We start from the raw sequence: 20,550 nt of genomic DNA on the forward strand, positions 1-20,550 counted from the left end.
TTTCTGACTTAATTGGGTTGTATTCTAGTGTGTGGTATGAGGTATGTGTGTAGTCTGAAGTAAGGATCTAATTTTCCAATTTTTTTCCAATGGCCATCAAATTCCTCACTCCATTTATGTAAAAGTATGACTTTTCCCTAGTGGTTTGAGATTCACATATCATACATGATATATTATATAATAAGCTTCCATCTCTACTTATTTGTATTGCTTTAGATTGTTTTAAAATAATTTTCCTTTTCTATTTACCACAGTCTGATTTCTCATTGTTTTTCTTTTCAGAACTAAGTACCCCTTTGAAATTTGTATATATTATTTCAATTTGTATTTTTATATTTTAATGCACTTATATGTATAAATTATTTTGTCTGATTTTAAGATTATATATAAATGTTAAACTGTGATAAGTATCTTTATGTGACTTGCTTTCTTTCATCTAAACTATGGTTTTAGGCTCTATCAAAGTTGGTATATATGATCAACTTCATTTATTTTTAACTCATGTTTAGAAGGTCCAAAATCACTTATTCACAATTCTGAAACCTCAAAAGTTCTAAATCCAAAAGTTTGCTATTTTGTTGTATGTTTGTAAATTTGATATCAAAACTAATTTTTTAACAAAACTCCTGAATTACATTGATGTAATTTATTACCTTTATCAATAGTTATATATTTTACTGTATATTAATGAGCTTGATTATAGAGAGCTATTCCAGATTCTGCTTGAGGTCTCAGGGAATATTTAATATATGCATTTCATCACTTTTCTAAAATGAAAAATTTCTGAATTTGAAGACACTTCAGGGTAGTGTAGGGTAGATTGAAAAAAATAGCCGCAATAATTTGCAACTTCTCATATGAGAAGGCAGTGTGTATTTATCTACAACTTGAGTCTGGATTGGCTATTTGATTGCTTTGGCCAGTAGCATGTTAGTGATGGATCACAAGCAGAAGCTTGAAAGGTGCCCCCATATTGGATCTTGATTAGTAGCTGTTCATAGAAATCCTGTGACTACCACCATGACAAAAAGCCTGGGCTTGCCTGATTGCTGACAGAGACACATGGACTCTGCTATTCTCTCTCCAGAGCTAGCAGCCTGCCAACTTCCAGACTTGTGAATAAGGTCACATACCAGCAGCTGCCTGCAGATGCATGGTTGAGCCCAGTCACAACCAAAAAGAACTTTTCAGGTGAACCCAGTTTAAAATGCCTACCCACAGAAACATGAATTAAATAAATAGGCATTGTTTTCAATGATTAAATTTTAATCATTGCTGTATTATGATGCAGCAAAAGCTAATACAGATAAGAATCAGATCCATATATGACTATGTAGGTATTTATTTCCTTATTGATGGATATTAAGCTGTGTCCAATTTGTCACCTCTAAATAATGCAATGAGCATGACTCCTTTGAGTACATGAATAAGAACTTCTCTGAAGTATATGCTTAGAAAGAAAACTGAGAAGTTCTAAAAAAATTTCAATTTCACTATATATACTTACATTGGCTCCCATAATTTCATTACATTAACACCAATAATGCATAAAATTTCTATTTCTTCAAACTTTCCAATTTTAACCTGTTTTTTTTTCCTACTTATGAGTCCTTGAAAATGAATATTTCAACAGTGTTTTAATTTTCATTTCTCTGATTACTGGTAAATTGGAATATATTTTTATATACTTTCACTTTATGAACTTACACATTTTCTTTTCTCTGAAATGTTAGCATGAAGAGTCCATGTTTCTATTTGTAGAAGGTGTTTTACATGTATGTTACATATTTACTTAAATATATTAAAAATAACTTCTGCTAGTCCCATGGTTCTCAACCTTGGTAATATTAAAACAATAGATTAATTTAGGAAACGTTAAAAGCTATCAATGCTCAACGCTGTTGATCTCACATAATAATCACAATCTTTTCATATTTCTTGCACAGGCCATTACTGCCCTGTTTTCTGTAAATTTCCTCTTGGGTTTGGACATTGCCACCAAAATGTTGCTTTTGAGCTCCCTTTTACCACCCACCTCCATCTTCTTTTAAGCTTGGAGTAAGTCTAAAACATTGGCCAAGATTACTGATATATGTCTTTTTCTACTTTTGGTCTATGTAAGTGTTTAACTTGTTGTATTATTGATTTTTGTTTAGACCACTAATCCTTTTTATTGTTTATATGCTTTACATTTCAGTTTTTTTTTCCTGATGTTTTATGGAGAGATACTAAAATAACTGCAGGATGCTATGTTGACTGGGTCCTCTTCGTTGTTAAACATAACAACTACCTAGATAATTAAAATCAGTAATGATTTTCAACCCTTATTTATTATTCAGTCATTGAGGTAATAAATACCTTTTTTTCCTATTTATTGTGTACTCTACTAGTCACTAGTTGTAGGATGATAAAATCACCATCTTGCCTCCCAACTCCCACCAAAAAAAGAAAAGAAAACCAAAGAACAAAATGCCTGTGGTGTAGCTCACAATCTGGTGGGAGAGCCAGCTATCAAATAATTTCATAAAATGTAAAATTACAACTTCATAAGTATTAAGAAGTGAACATCATTGAAGCTATAATATAACATTTAGATAGCTGAATTGGCATCTTATGTTAGGTAAATGTTTTCTGAGTTATTAGTAGTTGACCTGAGATAAAAAATTGCATAGTGCAAGGAGTTAGTCAGCAAGATTTCAATTTAAAAGATACCCCGGATCACTCCCTCCTACAAAAATACAATTAGAAACTATTCAGGCCGGGCGCGGTGGCTCAAGCCTGTAATCCCAGCACTTTGGGAGGCTGAGACGGGTGGATCACGAGGTCAGGAGATCGAGACCATCCTGGCTAACACGGTGAAACCCCGTCTCTACTAAAAAATACAAAAAAAACTAGCCGGGCGAGGTGGCGGGCGCCTGTACTCCCAGCTACTCGGGAGGCTGAGGCAGGAGAATGGCGTGAACCCGGGAGGCGGAGCTTGCAGTGAGCTGAGATCCGGCCACTGTGCTCCAGCCCGGGTGACAGAACGAGACTCCACCTCAAAAAAAAAAAAAAAAAAAAAAGAAACTATTCAAATATAAGACTACCATGGGAATTCACTGGAATTTGGGGAGAAGTGAAGAAATCCCTGGGCCCACAGAATCAAGAGAAGCCATGAGGAGTAAGAGAAATGGTTATTTTAGACTGTGTCACCCTTCCTCAAAACTGGCATAATTCCACTCAGATTTTCCTAGACTGATAGTTTCTAAGCAAGAGGAGAGAATTAGAGGTGAATGTTTAATCTCCCCTCTGTTCTCGGAATATTCACAGGAAGCCTACTTCAGTCCTATTCCATTTGAACCATTGAAAGTGTCAGGAGGGCTGAACCAAGTGGGGTGAATTGGGGACAAAGAGTGGGGTGCTGAGCTAAGTGACTGGCACAAAGATGTTGATGGCTACTTGCACTCTAATCAATGGAGATACAACTCTTTGAAGAGACTGGCCAGTGCTATAGCACTCCAGGGTCACAATCCATGAAAATACCTAATAGGATTTTCCACAATTCCCAGGTGCTCACATGGAGCCTTCTCAGGCCTGGAAACAACTGAAAGGTCCGGATAAAGTTCTAGTGTCCACTTAAGTCTTCCCAAGACTGGAAACAATGGCAGGGCAGCAATATAGTTCTAAGACAACATTTAGGTTCTGGTGCTCACTTTTAAGTCTTTCCCAGAATGGGAAACAACAGAGATACAGTAATTTTGTTCTGGAGAAGTATTTAAGTTCCAGAGTTCCCTATAAGTCTTCCTCATATTGGAAAACAACATCATGGCAGCAAGTTAATTCCAGTGTAGTAGGGTTTAGTTCCAGCACTCACCATAAGTCCTGCCCATAACAGGAAGCAAGAACAGATCAGTGTTTAAGTTCTCATACTAAGCAGTAAAGCTCTAACACCACCCAAGAACACCTTCAAAAACTGGGAAAAATGGCTCTTTTCTCAAATGCATAGGCATTAATGTAAAAATTCAAGGATTATGAAAACTCAGGGAAATAATTATACCACCAAAAGAAGCCAACAAAGCTCTAGCAATAGACCCAGAAGAATTGAAGATGCATGAAATATCTGACAGAAAATTCAGAATAATCCTCTTATAGAAGATCAGGGAATCACAGGAAATAGAATTAGAAAACAAAATAAAATTTAGAATGCAATTCAGGAGCAAAATGAAAACTTTGGTAAATAAATACAAATAATTTTCAAAAAAAATAGAAATCATAAAAATAAAGAATAAAATAACTGAACTGAAAAACTCATTAGAAAGCTTCAATAGCATACTTGGTTAAACAGAGGAAAGAATTGGCATCTTTCAATCAGAACATATAAAATTAATCAACCATAGAAGTGAAAAGTAGGCCGGGCATGAAAAGTAGGTGGCTCACACCTGTAATCTCAGCACTTTGGGAGACAGAGGAAGGTAGATCACTAGGGCAAGAGATCAAGACCAACATGGCCAAGGTGGTGAAACCCTGTCTCTACTAAAAATACAAATATTAGCCAGGCATGGTGGAGGATGCCTGTAATCCCAGCTACTCGGGAGTCTGAGGCAGAGAATTGCTTGAACCTGGAAGGTGGAGGTTGCAGTGAGCTGAGATCGTGCCACCGAACTCCAGCCTGGGTGACAGAGACTCCATCTCAAAAAAAAAAAAAAAAGAATTTAAAAAAGTGAAGGCCTACGAGAATTATGGGACATTGTCAAGCAAATTAACCTCTGCATAACAGTAATTTTCACAGATTAGAGCAAAAATGGCCTAGAAACATACTTAAGGAAATAGTGCAGAACATTTCCCAAATGTAGAAAAACACAGCAGCATACAAGTACAGAAAGCTCCTAGGTCATCTATTAAATTCAACTCAAAGAATAATTCTCCAAGACACATCATAATCAAAGTAGCAAAATTTGAAGGCAAAGAATACTCAAAAGGGCAACAGAAAAGAAACATGGTATTCAACAGAGCACCAATATGGCTTTCAGTAGATTTCTTACCAGACAATTTGCTGACCAGGAGAGAGTGGATTGCTATATTTAAAGGGCTGAAGGAAAATAACTGCCAACAAAGAATAGTCTGTGCAAAAAAAACCAATCCTTCAAATATGAAGGAGAGCTAAAAACTTTCGCAGAAAAACAAAAACTGAGGGAACTCATCAGCACCAACACTGTCTTACAAGCAATACCAATGTGAGTTCGTCATTCTGAAAGAAATGAATACTGAAGTGTAACAAGAAAATAGCTGAAGGTATTAAACCCACTGGTAAAAGAAAGAAAACAGATAACTTTGTAAAATTCTAATACTGTAATTGGGGTAAGTAAATAACTTGTATCTTAAAGACTAAAATACAAAATTATTAAAAGCAATAATAACTACATTGGTTAAAAAAGAGGCAATATAAAAATGTAAATAAAAACATCACAAAGGCAAAAGGTGGGGATAAACTAGTGTTAAAGCATAGAATTTGTGTTACTTTTCTTTGCAATCAAAGTTAAGTCATTTTCAGTTTAAAATAACTTGTTATAACTATGTACTTTTTTGTAACCATATAATAACCATGAGGCAAAAACCTATAATAGACACAAAAATAATGGCATGTAATCAAAACATACTACTACAGAAAATTACTTAACTGCAAAGGAATATAGTAAGAAAGGAAAAAAGAAGAAAGGATCCACAAAGCAACCAGAAAACAAGTAACACAATGGCAGTAGTAAATCCTTACCTACCAAAAATAACTTTGGATACAAATGAAATAAATAATTCAATTAAAATATATATGAAGGCTGAAAGGATTTCTTAAAAAAGGAAGGCCCAAGTATGTGCTTTCTTCAAGAAACTCACGTCACCTATAAAGACACATACAGATTGAAAGTGAAGAGATGGAAAAAGATAGCCATGTAAATGAAAAACAAAATGACAGAAGTAGCTATACTTATAACAGATAAAATAGACTTTAATTCAAGAATAAAAAAGGAAAAATAAGCCCATTATATAATAACAGATAAATACAGCAAAAGAATGTAACAATTGCAAATACACACACACACACACACACACACACACACACACAACCGTAACATCAATACACCCAAATACATAAAACAAATATCAATAGACCTAAAGGGATAAATTGACTGCAGTATAATAGGGAACTTCAAAACCCCATTTTCAGCATTTCCAGCAATGGACAGATCATTTACAAAGAAAATCAACAACAAAACATTGGACTCTATACAACTGTACTCTATAACAAATGGACCTAACAGACATTTATAGAACATTCCATCCAATAGCTGCAGAACAAACATTTTTCTCCATGTCACAATGAAACCTTTCCAGGAATAGACCATATGTTTGTCTTCAAAACATGTCTTAACAAATTTTGAAAAAACAAAATAATATCATGTATCTTTCTGACAACAATGAAATAAAACTGGAAATCAATAAAAAATAGTTGGAAATTGTATGAATTCATAGGTATTAAATAACTTGTTCCTGAACAACAAATGAGTTAATAAAGACATTTAAAAATATTTTTAAAAATTTCTTGAGACAAGAGAACATGGACACAAAAGCTACTGAAACCTATAGGATACAGAAAAAAAAAAAAAAAACAGTTATAAAAGGGAAGTTTACAGCAATAAATGCCTATATTAAAAATTAGAAAGACTTCTAACAAAAAGCCTAACAATGCACCTCAAGAAACTAGAAAAGCAAGAATAAACCAAACCCAATATTAGTAGAAGGAAACAATAAAGATCAGAGCAGAAATGAATAAAATTAAGTCAAAAAAATACAAAAGATCAACAAAACAAAAAGTTGTTTTCTTAAAAAGAGATAAAATCGACAAAATATTAGACTCAGAGAAAAGAGAGAAGACCCAAATAAATAAAATTAGAAATATAAAAATATATTACAATGAAACAACAGATATATAAAGATCATTAGATATTATTATAAACAACTATACACCCACAAATTAGAAAAACCTAGAAGAAATGAATAAATTCCTGAATACATAGAACCTATCAAATTTGAACCACAAATAGAAAACCTGAACAGATCAATAATTATAAGTTTGAAGAAGTTATAAAAAGTCTCCCATCAAAGAAAAGCCTAGGGAAGGACCAGATAATTTTACTAATTAATTCTACTTAACATTTAAAGAAGAACTAATACCAAATCTACTCAAACTGTTTCAAAATTTGAAGAGAAGGGACTACTTTGAAATTCTTTCTATGAGGCCAGCATTACTCTGAAACAAAAGCTAGACAAGGATGAATTTTTAAAAAAAGAAAACTACAAATATTCCTGATGAACATAAAAGCAAACTTTCTCAGCAATATATTAGCAAACAAAATTCAACACAACATTAAAAATATCATTCATCATGATCAAGTGGGATTCATCCCAGGAATACAAGGATGGTACAACATATGCTATCAATAAGCATGAAATATCACATTATCAGAATCAGAAGAAAAACCATATAATTTTATTTCAATGTATGCTAAGAAAGCATTCAGTACAGTTTAATATCCCTTCATGATAAAAACTCTCAACAAACTCAGCATAGAAAGAACGTACCGCAAAATAATAAGGCCATATGTGATGAACTCAGAGTAATGCACTAAATGAGAAGAAATTAAAATTATTTCCTTTAAATTCTTGAACAAGAGAAGTTTGCACACTTTCACCATTTTTATTCAACACAGTACTGGAAGGCCTACCCAGAGAAAATAGGCAAGCAATGGAAATAAAGGGCATCCAAATTGCAAAGGAAGTCAGATTATTCTTGTTCATAGATGTCATGAGCCTATATTTAGAAAAATCTAAAGATGGCACCAAAAACCTGTTAAAACTGATAAATGAATTCAGTACATTTGCAGGATACAAAGTCAACATACAAAAGCCAGTAGCATGTGTATACACGAACAACAAACAATCTGCAAAATGAATCAAGAAAGCAATCTCATTTACAATAGGTACGAAAAATACCTAGGAATATATTCAACTAAAAATGTAAAGATCTCTACAATGAAAACTATTGAACACTGATGAAGAATTGAAAAGGACATGAAACAATTGAAAGATATCCTATGCTCATGGATTGGAAGAATTAATATTTTTTAAATGTTCTCACTATCCAAAGCAATCTGCAAACTCAATGCAATCTCTGTCAAAAGACCAATAACATTATTCATAGACATAGAAAAAAAATAGAAAATTCATATAGAAACGCAAAAGACCCAGAATAGCTAAAGCAATCCTGAGAAAAATGAACAAAGCTGGAGGTATCACATTTTAGCTTCAAAATACACTACAAAGCTATAGTAACTAAAACAGTATGATACTGTTATAAAAGGAGATGTATAAACCAATGGAACAGAATAGAGACTCCAGAACTAAATCCACGTATTTATTGCCAATTCATTTTCAACAAAGATGCAAACAGCATACACTGGAAAAAATGGTAGTCTAATCCATAAATGGTGCGGGGAAACCTGACTATCCATATGCAGAAGAATGAAACTAGACCCATATTTCTCAAAATATACCCAAAAAATCACATCGAAATGAATTAAAGACTTAAATGTAAGACTTGAAGCTATGAAACTACTAGATGAAAACTTTGGAGAAATGCTTAAGGACACGGTTCTGGTCAAAGATTTTTTTCAGTAAGACCTTGAAAGCACAGACAACAAAAGTAAATATATACAAATAACACTACATCAAGATAAAATGCTTTTGCACAGGAGGGACGAAGGGAGGGAGGCAGGAAGGCAGGCAGGTCAGAATGAGAAACAACCTAGAGCATGTAGAGAATGGGAGAAAATATTTGCAAACTATCCACTGGCAAGGCATTAGTAACCAGAATATACAAGAAACTCAACTCAATTCCAAACAAAACAAAACAAAAAAACCCCGAATAATCTAATTTTAAAATGGGCAAATGATCTGAATTGACATTTCTCAAAAGAAGACATACAGATGACCAACAGGAACATTTAACAATGCTCAACATCACTAATCATCAGGGAAATGCAAATCAAAATCTGTGACATATCTTCTCACCCCAGTTAAAATGGTATCAAAAAGAAAGAAAATAACAGTTGGTGATGGGGATGCAGACAGGGGGAACACTCACACTGTTGGTGGGAATGTAAATTCATACAGTCACTATATAGAACAGTATGGAGTTACTCAAAGAAATAGAAATATACCTACCATATGATCTAGCAATCACATTGTTGGGTATATATTCCAAAGAAAGACAATGAGTATTTGAAAAGATATCTGCATTGTTATGTTGCAGTACTATTCACAACAACCAAAATATGAAATCAACCTTAAGTGTCCACCAGTGAATAAACGGACAAAGAAAATATGGTACATATACATAATGGAATGTTATTCCACTATAAGAAAAGAAATGAAATTCTGTCATTTGCAGCAACATGGATGGAACTAGAGCACATTGTGTTAAGTGAAATAAACCGAGCACAGAAAGACAAATTTTGCATGCTCTCACTCACATGTGAGAGCTAAAAAGGCTGACCTCATGCAGGTAGAAAGTAGAATGAAGGTTACCAGAGGCTGAGAAAAGTAAGGGGGGACAGGGAGATAAATAGAGGTTGATTAATTGACCCAAAAATACAGTTAGATAGAAGAAATACACTCTAGGGTTCAATAGCACAGTAGGGTGACTATACTTAACAATAAGTTACTGTATATTTCAAGATAGCTAGAAGAGAAGATTTGGAATGCTCCTAACACAAAGAAATGATAAATGTTTGAGGTGATAGATACTCCAATTACCCTGATTCATTACACATTGTATGTATAGATCTATATCAAATTGTACAAAACAGCTAAGTTTCCCTTTATTTTTTGCTATCTTTAAAAGATGGTGTGGTACTGTGGAAAGGAACATACTATTGAAATAATCAAAGAATTATCCAATATTAAATAATTGACTTCCTATTACATCACCAATGATGTAATCAGTTATCTTTGATTTAATAACTTTAGCAGAATCCAAACATCTCATAATATATTCTTTCCTGATCACAAAGCAATTATATAACAGACATGAACCTTAATTTTCAAGAGAATCCCAGGTATAATGCTACAGTAGGTGTATCATTCCATCTGAAAGTACTTGTCACCTATGCTTTTGAAGAAGTGCTAGCTACCTCTGACCTTGACCTACCTTTATCATCTAAAACTATCTCCTGCATTTTTATCAAATAGGAATAATAGTTTTTTGTATTATTGTACTTTAAGTTCTGGGATACCTGTGCAGAACTTGAAGATTTGTTACGTAGGTATACACGTGCCATGGTGGTTTGCTGCATCCACCAACCTCTCATCTACATTAGGTATTTCTCCTAATGCTATCCCTCCCATAGACCCCAATGCCCTGACAGGCCCCAGTATGTGATTTTCCCCTCCCTGTGTCCAGAAGCAAGATCAAACAAATTCAAAAGCTAGCCAAAGACAAGAAATAACTAAGATCAGAGCAGAACTGAAGGAGACAAAGACATGAAAAATCCCTTCAAAAAAAATCAGTGAATCCAGGAGCTGGTTTTTGAAAAGATTAACAAAATAGATAGACCACTAGCCAGCCTAATAAAGAAGAAAACAGAGAAGAATCAAATAGACACAATAAAAAATGGTAAAGGGGATATCACCACTGATCCCACAGAAATACAAACTACCATCAGAGAGTACTATAAACACCTGTATGCAAATAAACTAGAAAATCTAGAAGAAATGGACAAATTCCTGAACACATACACCCTCACAAGACTGAACCAGGAAGAAGTTGAATCCCTGAATAGACAAATAACAAGTTCTGAAATTGAGGCAGTAATTAATAGCCTACCAACCAAAAAGAGCCCGGGACCAGACGGATTTACAGACGAACTCTACCTGAGGTACAAAGAGGAGCAGGTACCAGACTATTTTATCTTATCTTATCTTATCTTATCTTATCTTATTTATTTTACTTGAGATGGAATTTCATTCTTGTTGCCCAGACTGGAGTGCAATGGCGTGATCTCAGCTAACTGCAACCTCTGCCTCCCAGGTTCAAGCGATTCTCCTGCCTCACCCTCCCAAGTAGCTGGGATTACAGGCATGCATCACTACACCTGGCTAATTTTGTATTTTTAGTAGAGATGGGGTTTCTCCATGTTGGTCAGGCAGGTCTCCAACTCCTGACCTCAGGTGATCCATCTGCCTTGGCCTCCCATACAGGCATGAGCCACTGCGCCTGGCGAAATGATACATTTTTTGATAAGGCCTTTCAAATGCTCTTAGTACCAAATAAGCACTTTGTTATTGAGACTCAATAATTGGGAAAAATTGTTGGAATGTTTAAAATTTTCTATTACAACTCCTTAATGAAGATTCTCTTATAAATACATAATTAGAGATGCAGCCTATTTGAAAAAAATGTATTAAATTATATAAAAGTTAAAATAAGAAAAAATAATGATAATTTAATAGCAGACAGTAGAGATGATATTACTTTTCTACAATAATATTTGGAATCCAAAACAAGTGGTAATTATCATTGGGCTACTTTTTTATTGCAGTTACTTAGTTCATCTATCAATAAGGGCAAAACTAAATAAGCACTTTGGATTGAGACTCAATAATTGGGAAAATATTGTTTGAAAGTTTAAAATTTCCTAGTACAACTCCTTAATGAAGATTCTCTTATAAATAATCAGAGATGCAGCCTATTTGAAAAAGTATATTAAATTATATCAAAGTTACAATAAGAAAAAATAATGATGATTTAATATCTGACAGTAGAGATGATGTAACTCTTCTACAATAATATTTGGAATCCAAAACAAGTGGTAATTATCATAGGGTTACTTTTTTGTTGCAGTTACTTAGTGCATCTATCAATAAGAGCAAAACACAAGGTTTTTCAAATCTCACACACAGAAAATTCTGTGACTATTTTTCTGGCAGAAGAGGAATATTCATTCCCCCAAATTATGCAAAATGTAGACTACTCAATCATATGAATACATCTGTCTTTTATAGTTAAAACAAGTCATTTGTAAGAAATGTCAGGAGAGTATAACATTCACATTTATCATGCAGATGCTGGCAACTTGCCAATATCCTATAAACATAACTCCAAATAAACTAATTTGGGGGCAAGTTTCCTTATTTGCACCAGAAGCTAGAAGAACTGGAGACAGTTAACTTGATGCTGTATTGAAAAGAAAACCTAAGAAAATAAACACACTGGAAAGGAATAGAGAACATATGAGAAAATTAGAATTATAAAGGCAATTCAGTAGTCAAAAATTATAGACTTTGGTCTTTAAAGTGCAAGAGTGCAAGTGTACTTAGTGCTTGATCATACCCAGAAAATTCCAATCAGTCATTGGTTTCTCTTGTATACCCAGTCAACAGTGAGTATAACTTCAACTACATCCACACTTTTAGACAATAACAATTTCTTTTCACCTATATATGCATAATTATGTAACTTTCATAAAAGCTTTAATGTCAATAAACTTCATGATTTCTTAATATAATAATCTTTTAATTTTCCTTCTTATTCCTCCATTGCACAAATGAGGAATTTTGATTCATTCAGCATTTTGAGATGTTCCAAAGCATTAGGACAATTAATATTCAGATGAGCAATATAAAAAGTCCTCTATTCCATGGAAAATATTCTGTCTTTGCAGTCATTCAGATCACATTCTCAAGCAAGAATATCTTTATTTGTAGTGGATTATTTCTTTTGTTTTGTCTTTGTTTTGCTCTTTTGTAAGTTGGAGAAAATGAAATTAGTCATACTCTAAAATGATGTTTTTGAATTATGGTGAAAATTGAGAAGGCCTGAGTGCTTACCTATCTACCAAAATATTTGTTTTGCATAGATGTTCTGACATAATACACAAAAAGATCTATACCTCATGTTAATTTGCCATTCATAATCATGCATAACATAACGGAAGTATAGAAAAATCAACTTGACTCCATTAAAATACAACGTTATGTGTTATTATATTAAACCAGATTTACTTCTCTAGCAACAGTTGCATAATTATTTACACTGTCATACATGATTATAGTAACCAGATAGCAGAGTTTGCCTGTTATTATTTACCCCTTTTTACTCAAAATATTCTGGTTAGGAAAATTCTTTCAAAAACTCTCAAATTTCTAACAAAACAATAAATGATTCTGCTGGGGGATGCTTTAGCCAGAGATTTGGCAAGAATCTCATTGGACTATAAACTATAAATATCACAGGAGCACTTCACTCTTCATGTCAAGGGACTAGCAGGTAGAAAAGTCATCATTCTGAAATGATGTACTGATGTTGATACTTGGAGAACATCTGGCTACTATTACACAATGGGAACATGAAAGAACATGGTTCACACTCAAGTGAACCACTTTAGGTGCCACTTTTTACTCCCTTAGCAAAATTACTCCACTGCCCAATCATGTTCACTTTCCTTACTTTCCACAGATATTTCCCCCAAGAGCTCTGCATCACAAACTTCCTATTAGCTAAAAAGCAAATGAGGCAAAAAAAATCAACTGTGAAAAATGGAGGAGAATTTACAGTGTATAGTCAACTCTTTATGATTAAAAGTAAGTTTATACATTGCTTTTATTCTACATACATGCTGTATAAAATCGTTTAGTATCTTCGTTTGCATTTCTTTTATATTTTTGTATATCAGAGACAGGAAAGTTAAACATCCTTTCCCCAAAATCTGTTATTGTTAAAGTTCTGCATATTGTTTAATTTTCCTTAATGGTGGGAAAACCAAATGGGAGGCCTGTCTTCCAGTGAAGAGGTCATTTTCCAGAGACTGTGTCTGCTGTTGAGCACGGCTCAAGACATCTCAGGCCAAACCGAAAGAGCTCCTGCAAGTTCACTTGCTCATGACTAGAGTAGAGGTAACCTAGGTAACCTATTAACAGGTACTTCTTACTGCCTGTGCCTCATGTAGCCCAGAAAAACAACTGTGAATGGATTAAGATAGCACCCTTAATTATGAGCTGTTATAATACTGTAAGACTTGGGTTTTTCATATTTCAATCTTTAGGGTTTTTTTTAACGGAGTTATTTGCATTTATTTTTTTCAATTTAAAAATTGAGTCTTATAAAACATCAATAAAAGAGTTTGTTTTGTTTTTCAAATTGCATCCAGAAAATGAAAGGCTGATATTTTTTTCTCATTGCCTGAATAAGCAAAGGGAGCCACCACAATTGGTTTGATCCATATAAAGCAATCCAAGACATCTTTAGAACATAAATTCCCAATCCCTGTGCCAAGTTCTCATCACCAAACTCTACAAAAATTTCCAGCAGACTTGTTATATGAAATTTTAAGGGCTTAAATTAACTAGTTTCTATTTTATGTATAAGATATGCTATTTAGAGGACTAGCACACACTTTATATATACATATAACTCAGGTTTTAAAATATATATTTCTTGAAGAGCTTCTGTGACACATCCGACTATTTAAAAATAGCTCTTATAACATTATTTCTTCTGCTAGGAGTCATTTGCTCAGTAGGATAATTCTAACACTTTAGGTTGAAGTATATGGTTCTTTGGGTAATGTGTATGATATTATAGTTCTGCACATATTTTAACAAACACTATACATTTGAAACAGATCTGTATATATGGAGTACATATTTTGGGAAAATGATATACAGTTTCAAATAATAAGCTTTCCAGTTATAAAAATCTATGAATTTCATCACCTTTATGCCATCTAACTCACATAAAACTCCATACTGTAATTCCTCAATTTAAACTCTTGTACAGAAATCTTCCCTACCTCACTCCACACTCATCCCTGACCTTCTTTTGGCTTCTGGTATAATCTGAAAATAACAAAAACAAAGCAAGTTTATACAAATTTTGGGAAAACATAAAACTCCTTAGAATTAATGGAGTTTTTGAAAGCAAATAAAATGATTTCTGAAGCTCCACATGGAATGCACTTTAATACAAGTTGATATCAACTACAAAAATATCATTGCTGAGATGAATATTGATCTTGAGTCATATATTCTTGGTAAATAGTTTGGCAAGAAGATTTTCCTTTTTATAGCTAATTTTAGGATGGTGTTTATAAAGTCCCATTTTTTGAAAATTTTACATGCCAAAGTGAAACATAGTTTTCTAGCAAAGCCATGCAAGCTGTAGACAAGAATGTGATAACTTACTAGGGCTGTCCCAAACCAACTTGTTATATAATAATAATAAAAAAAAAGCATAAGAAACGCCTATATACAGGGAGTTAGAAATTCCAATTATTATAATTCCTGCTACGGTTTGAATATGCATTCCAAATTTCATGTGTGGGAAACTTAATCCCCATTATAATGACGTTAAAAGGTGGGGCCTTTGGGAGATAATTCGAGTTAGATAAAGTCATCAAGGTGGAGCTCCCATAATGAGACTGATGGCTTTATAAGTAAAGGAAGAGAAATCCGAAGTGGCAGGCCTCCTGTCTTCTCATCCTGTGATGCCTCTTATCATGTTATGACAGAGCACAAGGCCCTTACAAGAAGCCTACCAGATGTGGCTTTCTGATCTTGGATTTTCCAGCCCCTAGAACTATAAGAAAAAAATACTCTTTTCTTATAAATTACCCTATCTCAGGTATTCTGTTATAGCAACAGAAAACAGACTAAGACATCTCCTAAAACTAACAGCTATCTGCAGCAAGTTCTGTTTGAGAGTAATTCTCAAGGCCTTAACAACACTGTATGTCATTATTCAGATTTCACATCTGTTTTATATAACTCCTAAGTCTTCAAATTCCTTTTTTATCTTGTGTTATATCAGTCCAGGCTGGGGAAAAGAAACCACTCTAGGTATTTCCAACAAAAAGATAGTTAATAGAAGAATTGACTATAAAAGTGTTAGGAGGTTTAGAGAGTGAAATAGAAAGTAGTATTACCTACAGCTCTTTTTTGTGGCTTCCTTGCCATCAGACTGCTTCCTAGCAGGCAGCTGTGAGCCCACACCATGATACTGCAGGAGCGTGAAGTCCAGTCTCCTGGAGATGCTGCTGGCTTTCCCCACTGTTGGAGCAAATGGCTACCTCCAGTATTCTGCTACGCAGAAACAATATGGCCTACACTTTTTATAAAGTTTCAGTCTAAAACAAATGCCTTGTTTTGGCAGAATCTAACCAGCAAACAGTTCACAAGGGAGTCCAAGAAATCTAATTTAAAATTCTAACCACTTATAACACAGGAGAGTATGAGATTGAAGTCAGATAAATATTTGGCACATTTCTTTATGCAGTATTTCTAAAGAGATACTGTGCAATTATGTTTTCGGGTTTATTTTGGTATATGTATATATATATCTGAGCCATAGTCTCACTCGGTCACCCTGGTTGGAATGCATTGTTGCAAATCTCAGCTCACTGCAACCTCCGCCTCCCGGGTTCAAGCAATTATCCTGCCTCAGCCTCCCAAGTAGGTGGGATTACAGGCACCCACCACCATCCTGGATCATTTTTTGTATTTTTAGTAGACAGGGGGTTTCACCATGCTGACCAGGCTGGTCTTGAACTCCTGACCTTAGGTGATCCACCAGCCTTGGCCTCCCAAAGTGCTCGGGATATAGGTGTGAGCCACTGGGTCCAGCCTGGAAAAAATATTAAGATATGTAGGCATGTTATATAACATGAGAAGTGTGTGCTACACTAGTATGGTTATCAGAAGCAGCATTCTGAGAAGAGTAGGGTTAGATTGTTGTTGATGAACCCCCAGGCCCTTTCACCAGCTTATATTTTATACTGGAATAATTTTACACATTTAAAACAGCAAATGATACCATGAGCAAATATAGGTCCAGTAATAAGCGTTTGACTGATCCTTAAATATCTCATCACTATTTGGTTTGAGGCTGCCACAGGCACAAATAGGACCTGTAATATAAACTGTTAATGGTACTTCCATTAAGGTCTTATATCAAAAATAGCTTTTTGATCCCTGCTTGTGCTTTATACTGTAGTAGTTTCTAAAGCAGTAAACACTTGTGTATGATGAAATGGTCACTAGATTCATGAATTTCCAAATAAACTACTTCAAATAATATTTACATATTTGAGTAGACAACTTGTGTATGCGCGAAAGTATATACGTGTGTATATAAATATTAATATGTTGTAAGGATGTTTACACATACATGTGTGTGTCTGTCTACACATACCCAAATACTTAGGTATATTAAAGTCAAGGTAGTCAAGGTTACAATGCTAAAAGAACAATACCACAGAGATAATATTGTTCAAAGAGAAATCTACTGTATACGCACTTTTCCTTACTTTACTGAATTGGCTAGGACACTTAGACTTTTTCCAGACTCACTAATTTACTTTAGAGAAAATGATCCTAACATTGTGACTCTAAGTGTAATATTTCTCATATATTTCAGTCTATTGAGTTAGGACATGATTTTCTTTTTCTGACTTACTAGGTTATATCAAATATATTTTTATCTTTTGATATATTTTTGCGTGTACTTTATTAATATAATTAAGTTTACCATATTACCTAGTGCTAAATCTCCTTGCATTTTCTAGAATAACTGCATAGGTATGTTGTACTTGTCCTCTAGTCCTCTGCTAGATTGCATAAGCAATTGTGTATTTGGAATATTTATAATTATTTTGAATTAATTTGGGATATTATATTTCTAACATTCTTGTTTTATTGTGAGGAGTCAAGGATATTACACTGATTGATAGAGCATGTTGAGAAACTATACTTTCTTTGTTTCAGAAAAAAATATATATATACATAGAAACCAGTGTTACTTGATGTTGCCCGAGTCTAGCAACTCTTAAGGGCAAAACTAGGGATGGTGTGTTAGATTTGGCTACCATTTATGTTTTGTTTGAAACTAGCAGAGAATTCAAGTTTTATGCTGTTTTACTAATCAAGTTTGGACATATTCATTTTATGAGATTTAGTGAATCATTCAAAAAATAACAAATTTTAATGTAATTTTATAAGATATTTAAATTATCCACATATGTGGTTCTAACCCTCCTCTAACACTTAATATAGTTTCCTAACATCTGTTGCCTCATGCTAGGGACTGAAATGTGTCCCTTCCTCCCCCAAAAATTCACATGTTGAAGTTCCAACCCCTAGTACTTAATAGTATAACTATATTTGCATATTGTCACTTTAAAGAAGCAATTAAGTTAAAATGAGTATATTAGTCCATTCTCACACTGCTATAAAGAACTACTTGAGACTGGGTAATTTATGAAGAAAAGAGGTTTAATTGGCTCACAGTCCTGACTTACAATCATGGTAGAAGGCAAAGGGGAAACAAGCATGTCTTACCATGGCAGTACAGGAGAGAGAGTGAAAGGGGAAGTGCCAAACACTTTTAAACCATCAGATCTCGTGAGAATTCATTCACTATCATGAGAACAGCAAGGGGGAAGTCCCACACTCCCACACCATGATTCAATCACCTCTCACCAGGTCCCTCCTCCAACACATGGGGATTACAATTTGACATGAGATTCGGGAGGGTACACAGAGCCAAACCGTATCAATGAGGCCATTCAAGTGGGCCATAATCCAATCTGACTGGAATCCTTGTGAAAAGGGAAGATTCGTATATATAGGAAGAGACACCAGGAATATGGGCACACAGAGAAGAGGCCATGTGAGGATGCAGTGAGAAGACAGCCATTTGCAAAGCAAGAAGAGGAGCCTCAGGAGAAACCAAAACTAGTAACACACTGATCTTGGAACTTCCAGCCTCCAGAACTGTGAGAAAACAAATTTCTATTGTTTAAACCACCCACTCTGTGATATTCTCTTATGGTAGTCCTAGCAAGCTAATATATCTGTATTGATCAGACATACCAAAGCCTTGTTATTTTATTGTTCCTTTCCCTAAAACCAACTTTTAGTTTTATTTATAAAATCTATTTTTACATTTTTAATCTTTAGGTTTTTTTTGTTGTTTCTTATATTTTAAATTTTATTTAATCTACCTTAGCTTCTCAAATTGAACTTTTTTTTTGAACTCATATTTTCAAAAACATGTACAAGGCTCATTCCTTCAGTTTATGTATGCAGTGTTTTCCATTTATTTCTAAAATCTGTAATTTCAGTGGAAATTGTTTTTACCTTTAGAGTTAACTTATAAGGGCCTTAGTTGGATAGAGATGGATTTTGTTTGTTTCATTTCTCATTATCTTTTTGAGATAATTTCTAGAGTATTACATTGCTTACTAAAACACGTTTTATATTATTTCTAAGGAAATACTTTTCTTGTAGATAAAAACATGATTTATTTTGAAATGTTCTATGAGTGCTTTATTCATTCACTCATTCATTCAGAAAACTTTTGTTGAGCAGTTTTTTTTTTTTTTTTTTTTTTTTTTTTGTGCCAAGCTCTGGGAAAGAAAGGGAATAGCACCATGAACATAAAACAAGGTCACAGTGATACAGCTCACATTTTGGTTATAGAAGACAGACAAACTGTTTGCAGTAAAATAAGTAAGCAGTAAAATAAAATAATCTCAATTCATAACAAGCACTTAAAAAACAAACAAGAACTGAGCTAGAGAATAACAAAGAGGAGGCTACTCTAAGTAGGGTAGTCATGGAAGTCTTCCCCCAAAATATGACTCTAACTGAGATGTTGAATTACAGAAGAACTAATCAGGAGAATAGTGTTGGTTGTATATGAGAGAAAACAGAGCCTCACAGGAAGCCCAAAGCCAGTGGCCTTTTCCCCATATGGGAAAGTGAGGCTTGCCACAAGGAAACCTTTCTTCCAGTATTGGGGATAGCTTATCTTTCACTCTAGGTATGATAACTTGCTTTCTGGTGGCCTAAGTAATCTGTGGCTCTCACTGTTCTTCCACTTTGGCCTCAGTGCCAACTCTGCAAGTCTCCTTGGTAACAACACCCTGGTTATTGGGAGAATTATATGCACAAATTTAATTGGAGAATGACAACAAATATTGAAGTTCTTCCACTTGTTCTACCCCTTTGGTCAGCCTACAGCACCTCTGATGATGTTCTGCCAGGGAAATGCAGCTTTTTAGGAGATTTCCATTTTCATTTTTATGAGGTAGCAGATTTCTCAGTTCTCTTGGGTTTCTCTCTCAAGTTGATAGCATCTGCTTTGTAACTTTCTGAATTCCCATCTATTCTAGCTTGCTGATGGCACCTTTCCAGCTTGCTGGTGCTATTTTTAATTTTTTCTCAAATCACATTTTTTCCTGTACTCTCAGTGGGATTTGGGAAAGGAATGGAAATAAATCCTTGGGATCAGTCAACTTTGTTTATACTAGAAGTCCTAGAATTTATTTCCAAAGCTAAAATTTATCTAAAAACATTTTTTCTTTTTTTATAATTTACAAGCAATTGTGAATCTGTTAGTATGTAAGATTATAAAAACCTTTGTGAATACACATGACCTTCTTTCACAAATTGATACTTCTTTCT

This window comes from Rhinopithecus roxellana, chromosome 14 (assembly GCF_007565055.1).
Source record: "Rhinopithecus roxellana isolate Shanxi Qingling chromosome 14, ASM756505v1, whole genome shotgun sequence".
Taxonomy (NCBI): Eukaryota; Metazoa; Chordata; class Mammalia; order Primates; family Cercopithecidae; genus Rhinopithecus; species Rhinopithecus roxellana.